Source organism: Neopelma chrysocephalum, unplaced genomic scaffold (genome assembly GCF_003984885.1).
Source record: "Neopelma chrysocephalum unplaced genomic scaffold, ASM398488v2 Primary Assembly neopelma1_69, whole genome shotgun sequence".
Classification (NCBI taxonomy): Eukaryota; Metazoa; Chordata; class Aves; order Passeriformes; family Pipridae; genus Neopelma; species Neopelma chrysocephalum.
This window is the reverse complement of record NW_020897729.1, coordinates 1,525,210-1,539,397: the sequence shown is the minus strand read 5'-3', so window position 1 is coordinate 1,539,397 and position 14,188 is coordinate 1,525,210. Positions and strand designations below refer to the sequence as shown.

At 44.4% G+C, this 14,188-nt stretch overlaps 1 protein-coding gene across 6 annotated transcripts in view; it reads left to right on the top strand.

The window, feature by feature from the left end:
* LPP (LIM domain containing preferred translocation partner in lipoma) overlaps window positions 1–14,188 on the top strand; it is a 325,524-nt gene that overhangs the window by 90,472 nt on the left and 220,864 nt on the right. For 4 of the 6 annotated variants that reach the window (XM_027685925.1, XM_027685928.1, XM_027685927.1 and 1 more), the window contains one exon: window positions 7,972–8,036. The exons of 1 other annotated variant lie outside the window; for it this stretch is intronic. The gene's annotated coding sequence lies outside the window, so the exon portion shown is untranslated. Of the gene's footprint in view, window positions 1–6,959; window positions 6,979–7,971; window positions 8,037–14,188 lie in introns of those variants that run through there. One more of the 6 variants, XM_027685930.1, reaches the window with a different exon arrangement.

Below are 14,188 nucleotides of genomic sequence, written 5' to 3'. Positions count from 1 at the left end.
CGTGCAGTCTGTGAGTGTTTTCTTCTTGTCAGATGCTGCTGTCACATAAGTTATTTTATTGCCAAAGGGCAGGGAATGAACTAGTGAAGTGGGAGAGAGGGGTATGTACTGAAGGGCTGTGTGTTGTAAAAATCAGTGCACCAAGTGTGCAATTCTTCACTTTCTACTTTTGCAGTATTTATTTACCTATATGATTTTGGGGGGGGGAGAGAAGGCATGGTGGTGTAGGAGGTACATCTGTCTCATCCAGGAGAAAGCATGTCTTCAGATGAGAAAGCATTTATGCATACAATGCCTGAAATCAGCCCTTAAAATAGCACACTCCACATCTTAGTAATGTATTGAATATATCTGGATAAGAAACAGTATGATTGAAGTATTGAGCTTATTGTAGTGTGTCTGCTGTGACTCATCAGAAAATTGAAAGTCTTGAGACAAAACTCACCCCCCTTCAGTCTTTTTGGAAGAGACAGGAATTAGTCTTAGATGGGAAGTAATTAATTGTTCTGTGATTACCCTAAATAGGTACTGAACAACAAGCTCATACTGAAGTATTTATATCCTAAGCCCTGTCTTGTGAGCCCAGCTATCCAGAATCACCATCAGACAGAGACAGTGAAAAAGAAAGTTCTCTAGAATGAGCAACACTTCCACCTACATGCGTTTAAACGAGACTGGTTGGAGGTGAGCTGGTAGGCTGCATGCTGTAATAAGCCATTTACTAGGATAATGGCTGCAGGCTACAAATGCTGTTTCTACTTAGTCTGTCTATTCAATGCAAACATTAAAAAAGAAAAAAGAAAAAACCCTCTCCCTCAGTAAAGTCTATAATACTCTTAATCCCCAGTGTACTCCATGGATATTAACTCAGCCAATATTGTAACACCCCACAGAGGCAGGTGGCACGTACATGCAGCCCTTTTCATCCACCAGAGAAACTGAGACAGTGAGAAGGACTTCAAGCTTCTGGTTTTAGACTGGGGCAAAATCCTGGGCAACAGTCTGGCTTGGCAGTGACTAGGATGGAGCTATCCTTGGTCTTTGGTGGGAGCATGAGAATTATGACTTTCAAGGACTAATCCCATAAATTTAGGGTTTCATTTGGAGAGATTTGCTGCCTGCTTATGCAGACTGCACTGCCCTGCATATGGAGTCATAAGAGGGTGCATTGGCACAGCTGGCAGAGGTGGATTGTGGGGGGATGAATATGTGCAGGAATATCTCCATAATTTACTGAGTAGGTATAGCCGTTATGTATCTGACTGCAGGATATTACTGAGAATCCAGATGTTGAGAAAAGAAGCAAGAGAATGATCAAATACCTGTTTAAAAAAAAACTGCCCAAGGAAAAGGAGCTTGATGGCTTTGTGTTTGTCTGCAGTGAAGTCATGGCAACAGAGCACTCATTTAGCAAAATTAACTGTTTCTCTATCTTACAAAGAAAAATCAAATGAAAATGATGCAAGGGAACATCCTTTTATCTAAACCAAATGAGTCCATTTGTGCCAAACCAGAGGAGTCATTCTTGGGAGTTTGCTCCAGAGAGCACGTACTTTATTAGAACAGAATGTAATAATTGTCCCAAAGCCATAACTGTAAAAACCTGGTGCCCTAGGCGAGCACTTTCAGTAACAGGAAAACCAAAGTTAGGTTCCTGTACCTGTATGGTGTTGAAATAGGAGCATGATTTTAAGCTTTTGGTTGTTTGGGATTTCAGCTCAGTTAAGCTCTGGATACAGCTTTCAGGAGGACTATTATCTCTTTGAAGTTCCTTATGGGTAATGCTTAGTTTCAAAATTACTTGGGCATCTAGGGACAAAATGCTGATGCTGCGTTGGTTTGGGTGTACCCAAATACTTGTAAAAAAACAGTTGCCTTTAAGTACCTTTGACTTTCATTAGACCATAGTCTTCTTCATGCCAAAGACTCCTTTTTACTTCCTAACTTAAGTAGTATTTGAAGTAATTCTCACACAAGCCCCGGAAATAACCCTTCTGTGCTACTTCTGTTTTGACGTTTGCTGCCCATCTCCGTGTGCAGACCACTCTGTGAAGCAGTAGGCAAGGTGAACCACACAGTGACTGTATTGGTAGGCATGAAAGTTCATTTTACATCATGGAGAATCTCATATTTGGAATTCAGAAATTGTTCATCTTAGTGATGAGCAGGGGCAGGCTCCAAGGAAAATATCACAAACTCAAATGGGTTGCTTGAGGCGCCTGGGAAGTGGTGTTTCTCTTAAGCAGTGTTTTCCAAACAGACTTTATTTCATGACTATCCTGGATATGGTTTTAGGCAATGCCTTATGGTTTCCATGAAAGTGTCTGACAGGAAAGTTGCAGAGCTTTCATCTGTATGAAGGAGTGCAACAGTTCGGGGGAGATTTTTAAGTGTGATTCGGCTTTGAGGTGTATTCTGTCAAAAATGTTGGGGAAGCTTCAGACTAATTGAAAACCTGCCCATTCACTGAAATCACAGGATCTTCTGAACTGGAAGGGACCCCCAAGAGGATCATTTGAGTCCAGCTTTTAAGTCAGTGCTCACCAAGTGAACTTAAGTTGTTTTCCATTGCTTCTCATACCTGGATGACACTGGTGCCTTTCTCCTGCAACTTAGACTTCGATTTAATGAAAGGAAAGTGGGAACTGAGTATAGATGGATGAGTTTTGATCAGTGAAGAAAAGCCATAATCATTGTATATGCAGGTAGATAACCCAGATGTTGTTGTGGAGGTCTTCATGTAAATAGCCAATGTTTGAGGCATTTTTTGGACAACATCTCTTTCAGAAGGGACCTTATGAATAGTGGGGCTCTTCACACTGCTGACTCATGCTTGTCAGATGGGTTGCAGAGGCTTGCTGGGGGTCCATGGTGTTTTCCAGCTCAGCTTCGGGCTGGTGTATTTGCAGTATTGGCCGACTGTTTGTTTCCTCTTGTTTCTCATCCCCAAGCCTGGACATACCCTTGCTTTAGCTGTTAATGGTGTGAGCCATGCCTGCTGGCTTGGATACAGCCCCCTGGAGGGAGGAGAGCAAGCAGGTGAGGGTGGGAGTGCAAAACCCAGGCAGCTGCACATCAGATGTTGTCAGAGGCTTTTGAGGAGTAACATCTCACATCTCAGGCTTTCTGCAGTGAGGGATGAGATCCCCAAAACAGAATGCTCTCAAGCTATGCAGCCCCAGCCCCACGGGTTGTCCCAACACCCATGGGGTGAATAAGCACAGCGGAAAAGCCTGAGCAACTGCTGCCAAACGACTGGGAAGATGCAGCCCACAGTGTCTGTTGTGTCTGAGATCTCTGTAAAGTCTCTCGCATCTTTCCTCAAGTTTAGTTTTCCAGTGGAGGCTGTTGCAGTAATGAGAATGTCTCCCATCTGCTCCTCACATGGCTTGGCACATTTAGCCAGAATATATATATTTTTATTGTGGGGTTAGCCAGTGGTAACCATGACAATTAGACTTATCACGCAGCATTTTTTTCCCTCCTTGAGTCAGTTTGAAATGCTGACAATTAAATACATACAGTACACTTTAGAGATCCATCAGTCTCTTTGTTGTCTTGACAACCAGAGTATATTTAGAAATGTAACAAGTACATGGAGTTCAATTGCACTTTTGCTAAAACATAGTTTTGTAGCTTGAGAATTTAATCTGTTGTTTGTAGATCCAGGTGCTTATTTGAGCTGTGCCTGACTTTCTCTTGGGTCTCTCTGGGAAGCTCCTGCATCGGCTGATGAAAAGAAAGTCATTGTCAGGCAGGGAGCAAACCTGCCCACTGCGTGTGGCAGGGGCTTGGGTGTGGGGCTGGCAGCCCCTTCCTACTTGGGTACTGGATGTGCTGTGCCCCTGGATGCTCCTCGTGCTTGTGGTTTGACTTGATTTGCAGTGCAAAAGGAACGTGTGTGATTGTTGTCCCAGATCTGCTGTCCCTGGAGTTCAGCAAACGATGGTGGGGAGCCGTGAGCAGCATTTCTAAGCATCCTCTCTCAGAGGAGCTGCTCTCACAGTTCAGTAGCACTTTGGGACAGGAGGACAGTACCACGGAGTGTGATGCTGGCAAACTGTGATGACTTTCCTCCTGCACCTGAGCTACCTTGGCTTTGGTTGCAACTGGGAGCAACTCACAGCCACTGAAGCAATAGAGGAGACTGTTTCTCTTGCTCACTTCTTCTGTTTTATTTTTTATTTGAATGGGGCGTGTCTTTTTGATTTTACTAAAAACTACTACTATTTTTTTTTTTTTGTCCCTTCCTATTTGATTGCAAAATTGAGCTCATCCTCTCCCCACTGAACTGGAGTAGCAGCATGTGGGCTAGCTATTTGGAGCTATGGATTTTTAAGGCTGCATTCAGGGCTGGAGGAGCAGGAGGGACTGCACTCTGGTGGGTTCTAAATATCCCTGTCTCCCACCAGCCCTGTGCACACAGTGAGGGTGGGTGGGTGGGTGACTGTGTTCCTTTCTACCCTTTCCCTTGTTGAGCCAGTAGAGAGCTGTGGTCAGTGCAGGCACCTGTGTGGGTGTGACAGCCATACCTGTAAGTGTGGTGACATGCCAGCCCAGAATAGCAGCTCGGACATGTGACTCTTATCTGCTGCCATCCTACAGCCCAGTGCCTGTGAGATACAGGCTGGCACCACAGTGCCCTTGCTACATCCTTAGCACAGGACCTGGCGGTGCCTCTGCCTTGCGTAACTTGTGCTGGCTTACGAATCTGTGTTTGAAGAGAGAGGCACCCAGACGTGTGTATCAGAGCATTTCCCTGGCTTGAGTGATGAATGAATGAAATGAAAATCAGACAAGGAAATAGCTGGAACGTTCTCCACCACCCCTCCATCTGGCTGACCCAGGTAGTGATGCTGGTCAGAGGTGCGGCCCCTTCAGAAGGCTCACAGGTTGAGGAGCTGCTGAAAGGGACTTTGTGCTGGTGGCTCTTTGTAATCAGCACCTGAATCCCATAGCAGGGCCTGGGATGCTTGTGGATTTTCTGCAAAATGTTAAGCGAGACTATTCCACCTCTCCCTGCTTCAGGCTTGGTTTATAATTCGTGCTTGGCACTATAATTTTGCCAGAAAAAAGGAAAAAAAACTAAACAAACCAGGATTTTCCTTTATCAACAAAGCTGTGTCAATGCAACAATCTGAACAGGAGTTTGTTTACAGCTGATAGAGCGGCCTTTTGCCTAAGGGAACTAGTTCATTTGGTGAGATGGTTTAAAGAAGACAACAGTAGGTCCATGGCATAGATGTAGTGGTTTGGCAGCATCCAGCCCTGGGCAGAGGTCTGTAAAACTAGACAGTAGCACTGCTCTGCTCCTGGGGAGCACAGTCAGTACAGGCTTGTCTCTGGGTGGTTTATTATAAGGAGGTGAGGAAGGCTGAGGGAAAGGAGTCAATCCTGAGATCAGCTATTACAGCAAGTGATAGCCAGTGAAATGCAGCTGTATTTCCTTGGGTGTATGACATCTGATCTGTGCATTATACCCAAAATATAATTTATTAAGGCTCAAAAGGAGGACAGAATTACATGATTTCGCTTCCTTATTCCCTGTGTTTCTTTTTCATTCATTATCTGTCAAGTATCGTTTGATTTCTCAGTGTGTGTGCACAGCTCAGTTTCATTTTTCTGTTTTCTTTCCTCCCTCCATTTTACCAATTTCCCAAAGAAAATCCCAAACTATAGTTATATCTAGCTTTGTTTGTAGAATGTTATTATGCATTTTTCCAGTGTTTAATAACTGCTGGGTTTTATTCTTCAAATAACCACCAAAACCCAATGGTCCTAATGAGCCTTCAGGAGTGTTTTAAAGAAGTTATCCCAATCCATCTGACAAGGGTAATGGTCTTCCATTAGAAGATACTTAGCTGGAGGTTGCATGAGCTATAATGTTTATGGGTCTGTAGATCTGTAACCAGAAAAAATCAGAATAACTCCTTGGATTTCAGTGGAGCTATGTCTGTTTATTACAGCTGAGGCTTAGGCAGTGCTTTAGACGCAATTGCAACCTCTGTGAAGTTAAGTGGGGTTTTGATTTAATTCCTGGAAGCAGTAATGTCAGCAAAGAAGTGAAGGGCTGGGACCCACATACCCTGAAGTCTGTAACTTTGGCTTGCTCTCCTTCTGTTATTGTCAAGATCAGATTCCCTTGGTTGGGGCTACTAATTAAAATGCAGCTCCTCTTAAGCATCTCCCAAAGGCAAGCAAGCGAAAGTGGAAGTGCAGCCTATGCAGATTATCTCTCTCTCTCTCTCTCTACATACTTTGCAGAAAATGCTAGTGGTTAGGTTATTCTCTCTGACTGCTTGTGGTTGGGCTGTTGTCCTGGAGTTTGTGTTTTCCAGCTCCAAAAAATGCAAAGGCTCTATGCTGAGTTATCTGGCTGTGATGCAGAGAGAACTGGGTTCTCCTTTTCCCCTACTTATTCATGTCCTTGCAGCCATCAGGAGACATGGGCCACCGCTCATCACCCCCACTGTGTGTGGCATAAGTGATTCACCATGCGTTCATTTCTGGTCACATAAGGGCCATTAGTTTAAAGCAGGCTCGAGGCATAGGTTAGCGTTAGCTATTTGAAGTCTGAAGTCTGAAAGCAACATCAAACAGGGAGCAGAAAATGTATCATGCACAGAAAAATCTCTGGGATTTGTTTCTCCCTTTAAAAAATAATAATAATAAATTCCAAACTGTTTGCATATGCTGTCTCCTCTGTGGTCAGGACACCTGTCTGCCTCTTTGCTGATACTTGATACGGGCTTACAGTGCTTGCAAAAATGTTAACGCAAATTTTTTGTCATGGCAAATGTGAAAAGAATATCCAGTGTCTGTGTGGGCAGGTCCTCAGCAAATTTTTCTGTGCTTCTTATCCTTTGGTGTGGGTCTGAAGCAACTGCTGCTGTTCTGCTCCCCTTCCATCACTGCGGACCAGGAGTGCAGAGCTGCTGCCCTGCCAGACCCGGTTCTCCTGAGCAAAGACAGCTGATGGTGGGTCTAATGAAGCCTGGTTTCCTTAAAAAAAATCATGTTTATGAGTGGCTAGATATGTCTCTCCTTCTTCTCTTTAATGACTTAATCCTTGGCTAATCTCAGGAAAATAGGGGTGAGGATGCAGTTAGGAGGAGCTGGAGGTAACCTGGTATAACCAGGAGCATGGTGGGCTGTGAGAGCTGGGGCAGGCAGAGGTGGACCTTTCATTAATCATCACTAGTATTTTTTGAACTTGCTCATTTCTTCTCCAAGACTGAGATGAAAGGAAATAGAAAACGCCAAATAGGCTCAAATATCAATAAGCTGGAAGTGTGAAAGACAGCTAGTTGAAAGCAGCTTGTGGTAACTTAGAAAACTTGTGGGTTTTTTTTTAATTGGGTGTCTTTGGAGGCACCCAAAAAGGAAACCAGGGCTGGAGATGGAGGTAGGGTTTGGGCTGTCCCACCCTGACTGTTTTTCCACAATGGCTGTGTGTTTAGTGCATCCCATCTTTGCTTTGGTGCTTCTTGATGATTGCATGGCAAAGCCAGTGCTGTGGGAGTGACTCACCGTGTGCCTGAGCGGCAGTGGAGGCTTGGGAAGAAGAGACCTTTTAAGCATGAGAGGCAGAAGGGCGTCTGGTCAAGCTCTGAAAGGGACTTTGTTACCTGCAGCCCTTACGTCAGTGCCTTTCACCAGCTCTACAGTGATTTAAAACAAGTAGCTTCTCTTCCAAGTAAACCTCAGCTACTTCAACTCTTGCTCAGATGTAATCTGTGCTGCCAAGGTGTGAAAAACCATATATGGGTCAAAACAAGGACAGACTGACACATGAGTTGTTTCAGAGAGGGGGAAAAAAAAAGCTATGGTCTGCCCTGTACAGGAGGGCAGCTGGCCTTACATGCCCTTTTGGGGTTGTTTTCTTGGCGAGGTGTTTCAGCCAACTTGATTTACTTTCTGCTTTTACGATGAGCAAAACGTTGATTCTGACCTTTCTGTTTGCACCTGCAGAGGTCCCTTGGAAGAGCCTGTCCGTACGTCTGTCTGGGTGCCTGAAGGGGCTGCCTTGCTTCCAGGTGAGGAATGGATCAACTCGAAGGGCTTTTGCCAACTGCTGAGTTTAGGGAGAGTGGGAAGACCTCAGTACCGTTTGGTTGTTCAGCAACTGATGGGCATTTCTCCAAAGCCTGGGGTGGTGGGAGGCCAGCCTGCCCAGAAGGCTCGAGGTGACTTTACTCTTTTTGAGTCCAGGTCTAGAAGCAGGAAATGTTCAGGCCTCCCTGGGAATGGGGGTGTTGTATGGGAACAATTGCTTGGTCCTGTGGGCCATATTGCTTTGACTCCTTTTTGAACAAAAATTTCTTACTTGTGGACCTGAACTCATTCCCCATCCGTAGTGTGGCTCTCTGGAGGCTGGAGATGCTCCCAGCTGGTGATGGAGAGCTGACTGTATTATTAGTTTTAATCAACCATGCTTCAGTGGATGAGTAGAAATTCATATGAGGAGCAAATTAATTTCAGGACCAGTGTCAGGGCAATGGGTGTGCCCTCAAGCCTCTCTGTTGTGCCATCCCAGGAGACAAAAGGGTGCTAGAGGTGCTGCAAAGTCATGGCTCCTGTGGGAAGAAAGCAGTGTGCAGCCCTTCTGAGAAGCAGATAAAGAGTGAAACTCTACCCTGGTGGTTTTGACTAGTGGAGCTTCTTTATTTGCCATGATGTTACCTGACTTGAGGACCGTGAGATGTCTGTGTGATATGCCAAAATAAGGAGTAGTGCTTCTTCACCCTCTTGTGTCACTGAATGTAAAGGCACTTTCGTTCTGCCCTTTTGCTATGCAATGCACATCCCTCCTTTCCTCACCTTCTCCTTGGGTTTAATTTTTGTGGGGTTTTTTTGGTTGTTTTTTTTTTGTGTAAATTATGGCTAGCTGGAGATGAGATTTCAGCATCCTATTTACTGCAAACAGGGGTCATTAATAAATGTTGAAAGACAAAGACAGACCAGGGATTAATAAGCAGAGGACAGGAGATTAATAGCAAGAGAGTAGAATTTGGTTCAAGGCCTGATCTTCCCAGTTGCTGGGTTATGGAAGATTAATGGCAGCTCTTCTGTTAGTCTCACTCTTTCTGTGGCAGCCTTCCTGGCTAAATCTAATAAACTGTCCCAGTGGGTTGCTGTAAATATGAAATCTAGGAAGAAACCCATCCTTTTATACTGTTAACTAAATGAGGCAGTATTAGTTTTGCTTTCTGTTCAGAGCTTGAGCAACAACATCAATACATTTGTGAGTGGTGAAGTTAGATTTTCAGGTACTTACTACTCTTCTCAAGACAAAAACATATCATAAAATGTATCTTGCCAAGCAAACTGTCTCCAACAAATTGGTTTTTTACTCTGTGTCTTGTGCAAGAGATTAATTTCTCTTCTCCTGACTGGGTTTTCAGCTTTCTTTCTTTGAAAAATTGGGCTCTTGACCTGTTGCATCTGGCTTCTCATTAGGCTTGGTGTGAGATTAGATCATTTTAAGAGAATACTAACTTTGCAAAGAACATTCCTGGTTAAATTTGCAGGGGAAGTGTAGAACATGGGACTATATCACAGAAAGTTTATTCTGATAGAAGGATGCATGGAGTTCTGGATGTCCTAAATAGGTTGTCAGCCTCCCTCTCCTACCTTTAGGCTGAAACTGCTGAGTCAAGCACCCCTGTAGTCCTTTGACCTCTGCCCTTGGGTATTTTCCATAGTCTTCACAAAGATGATCCCAAGCTCTTAGTGCATAGGGTTATAGTGAAATATAGGTATGTGTTCCTGTAACAGTGAGCGTGATGAAGCCAGGACTAACATCAGAACTTCAGCAAATATCCCTCAAAACTTCAGCAACAGCTGAATTTCTTTTCCAGGGAAGAAAGGCTATGCACTGCTTCAGTGGCCCTGTAACAAAGCTTTTCCCCTCTCATCTGCTCTTGCATGCAGTGCCCTTGGATTTTCAGAAGTTAATTGATTTGTGTATGTTATGATTCTCTCTTTAATTTTATTTGTGTTAAGAGGAACACACGCTAATCTTTCTCCAGAGAAATGTTTCCCATTACTCCTCTTTGAACGTTGGCCCTGGGTCTTAATGAGTGTCTAACTAAACAGCTACGGTTCCCACATGCTCCAGCCTTGACACAGACATACTTGCACACCCACGTGCCTGCTCCCAGTTGAACTGAGCAGCCTGCCTGCTCCCTTGCCCTCTGGCTGCTTCAGGATTCACATTAGCAAGGCAGCACCTCCCTGGGAAGCCCTACATGCGAGAGGGGGCTTTATACCTGTGGGCAGAGATAGATTTGGCATCAAATGAGCTGTCCTATGAATTGGAAGGGCTGTAACCTCTTTACCACGCTGTCCTCCCACCCCCAGGCTTGTTTAATGTGCTTCTCCAGGAGCCTGGATTCCTGTGGGCTGCGCTGCCCGCGGCGCAGACCCGAGTGAGTGCCGAGCGCCGAGCTGAACACCCAATGCTGAATTACTGTCTGGTATGCCACTGGCTGCCAGATCTTTGATAGCTTGTTTTTAATGAAGATTCCTCCTGTAATTCCTAGAATATCTTGCAGTGCAAAAAAATGAGCGGTGTGTGTATTTTGCTGTGGGCTGAATTTTTTCCTGCTCTTCACAGTTCCCTCCGTGAACAGAGAGGAAAGGGAGGGGGAAGCAGCTGACTGCTTTTTTTTTGGTTGTTGTTGTTTTTCTACTTGACTTCTGTGAAATATGTGGCGATCAATCGCTCACAACTAACAAAATGTTTTTGTTTCTCTTTGCAAAAGCATATGGGAACTGCAGGAAAAGCATATGGGCCTTTTTAGGAAAACATATTGGTGAATGGACAAATTATAGTGGTGCCAATATGTTTTGGATGTCTGGCTAGACCACTACTACTACCACACTTGCTGGCATGCAAACACATCCACAAGGTTTCCAGCATGTGAGGGGTGTATAGTTGCTCCTGGGGAAAGGCAGGCTGTGCTGGATCAAACTCCTGTTAGAACAGTGCTGTGATCCATCGTCAGTGTGCGTGACTGCCTCACCATGTCCCAGGCTAGGCTCATGTTTATGGCAGCATATCCATTCTCTCTGAGCCCAGAGCTCCACTTGCAGCTGGCTGCAAGCAATGATAATGGTAACCATTTTTCTTTCTGAAGCCCTGGACTGTAGTCCTCTTAAAACCTGAGTATCTTGCAAACAGGCTGGGCAGCCTCTGGTTTTCTTCTGCTGCTCTGTCAAGGTCTTTATGTGTTGGCTTAGGCTATTATTTTTTATTTTTCTATCAAGGGGTTTACTTGTGAGGAAACGCAGAACATTTGCATTATTGCTTCTGATCTCAGTCCTGATTGCCCTGATACTGTTGACCCATGGAAAGGCATCCATGAGCAATAGGGGGATTAAGTGCTTTTGGTTGGTGGGTTGGTTCTGGTGACTCACAGCATCCCTACAGTGTGAGCTGCCCTGCTATGGACCCCTGTACAAGGAGAAGTCCTTGACAGCTCCAACTGGGCAGTCCTTCCTGCTCACCCTGGCAGTGAGGGAGTGCTGCCTGCTCTGCCTCTGCCTGTGATGGGCATGGCTGTACTGGGCTGCAGGAGTTGGTAGCAGTTCTCTGCCCAGATTTGGGTTTCAGCAGGTCCCAGGGGACTGGCTGAGGTCTCCTTGCACGGATGTGCACAGGGGTAGACACCTGTCTGTAAGAGCTCACAGTCTAAGTGGACAAAACAGCTGCTGAGAAGGATGTGAAGGTCTGTGAGTGCTGGGGAAGATGGGCAATAACTGAACTCAAGCGTGGTTTCACGAGCAGGTTCAACCGATCTGAGTTTGTACCATCGCTGGAAGAGGTGGTCCTGCTGTTCCTGTGCCCCAACCCTCATTTCTGCTCATAGAGTCATTTTTATCCTTTATAAGATAAAAGTGAGTGGTGAGACAGAGGAGGGAGCAAAACATGTGGCTAAAGACTGAGGGGATAAGCAAGATGCACATTTGGTCAGTCATTTTGACACGGTGTTGTTTATCTCAGTTATGAACCTGCACTCAAATATTCTGAGTGGTAATTCAGCACCTTTTAGTGTTCTTCCTCTTATGCCAACCTCAGGATGATTTGCTAGTGAGTAATTTTACATTATTTAATGTAGCCACTTTCCATATAGCTCTTTTGTTCTGTGAGACAATTCCCTATTTTATTATGCAAACGGTACATTAAGATCCTTGTGGGCCTAAGTTCCCAGCAGTGCTTGAGATGATGGCAGAGAAAGAGGTTATTTCAGAAATCATGATTCTCTCCTTTAGAAGCTTTCTTGGAGTTCTGCTTTAACTGCTTTTGATATTATACGTGCTTAAAAAAAAAAAAGTTAAAAAAATCCACTACTTCCTAAATGTTATAGAGCTCAAAAATACACTGTATGCCTTGTCACAATATTTAATACAGAGTGCTATTTACAGTAATGAATCAAAATGTCAGTTTTTAAAATATGAACTGTCAGAGTGTTCCTACTTTGCAGAAAACTTTGATATGACAGTTTGTTAATCATATGACTATTACATCAAATGTGTCTAAGAGTACTTTTGCTTAACAAAATCTTTTTTTATTCTTTTCCCTGTTAATTCTAGTAGGGTTGTTTGATTGAATACACTTTGATTAGTGGTCAGAAGAATCCAGAACTGAATGCTTTTGTGTATTGACAAAGGGGATGTACCACTGCCTGTGTTCTTGCTGGTCGTGGTCACCTAATCTTAGGTACAGCCTGGTTTGGATCACTTTCCCTTGTGTGGTCATCCCAAATCTGCTGTGTGCAGGGCTCAGGCTCAGAAACAAGCCCTGACAGAACAGTGCTGATGCCTTCAGGGGTAACTCTGCATTTGGGGCAACTGGGCTAGAACTGTCTATTCAGTAATAAAAAGCTGGCTTGTACAGTAACACTACTAATCCCTGTAGCTTTAGCATGAAGGCACAAGTAAAATAAAGAAAAAATCAATTTAAAAATAAAAACAAAAATAAAAATAAAGGCTGCCCACACATCCTCAATGAGCTGAAGGGCTGGTTGTGCAGGGCAGGATTGGTGTTGCTTCTGGAGGAGGAGGCAGGGGGCTGGGAATGCCAAGGTCCTCTCCCTAGTGATTACTCTGGACCCAGGTCAAGAAGTGTGTTTGTGTCCTAAACTCCCTTCCATTAATTTAGGTCAGGATGTTTCCTTTTTTTTTGTTCTTTTGTTTGCTTATCTGCAAAATGGGAGTAATTAATTGGTATTAGTTAACTCACAAAAAAACCTTAAAGCCGATTAGTCAAACAACTGCACTTCCTGGTGAAGACAAGGGAGAGCTTATGTAGATAACTGTGCTTTAGAAAATAGCCTCTGGAAGGAGGAGAGGGTTCAGCGTGCTAATGTGAGGACTGGAGGCCAGAGAGGAGTCCCAGGTTTAGCAGTGATGTACCTCACCCAGAACGTCTTTGTGCCACATTGCCTGGGGCTTCAGATGTGTTCCTATTGCTTATTAAAACTCTCAGCTACCATTGCATAGGTCTTAGAAGTGCAATATTTCTGATTTGGAGTCAGCCCAGCACAGCTATGGGAATAGGAGGAGTCTAAGAAGGCAAAAGCTGTGTGTCAGCAATCCAGAAAAGAGGAGTGTGGGCAATGCAAGACAGTAAATCTTAGAATCATAAAACCATAGAAAGGTTTGTGTTGGAAGGGAACTTTAAGGACTATTTCGTTTAAATGCCCCTACCCTGGGCAGGAACACCTTCCACTAGATCGCGTTGCTCCAAGCCCCATCCAACCTGGTTTTGAACACTTCCAGGAATGGGACATCCACAGCTTCTCTGGGCAACTTATTCCAGTGTCTTATCATAGAAAATTTCCTCCGTAGGCCAAATCAGATGGTCTTGATTGTGGGTATTTCTTGGGGCCTGATTAACTTGGCATTTCAGTGGGGCATGTCTATTAAATAACAACCTTGACACTTTCACTAATGTTATTGAAGATGTGATAAAAACTTGTTTTCAGGGGTGCAGTCACATATTTAAGTGCACTTTTGAGTAGCACATTAGCCAGCTCTTGTATGTGAAAGGCACAGGTAAAGGCACTGAACATATCTGAAGTCTGATATGCAGATGCCCACTGGGTCTCACCAGCGGAAAGAGACTTGGGAAGGTGAAGGCAGTGCTGTAGCATCCATGCCAGCAATATCCTGCTGATGGAGG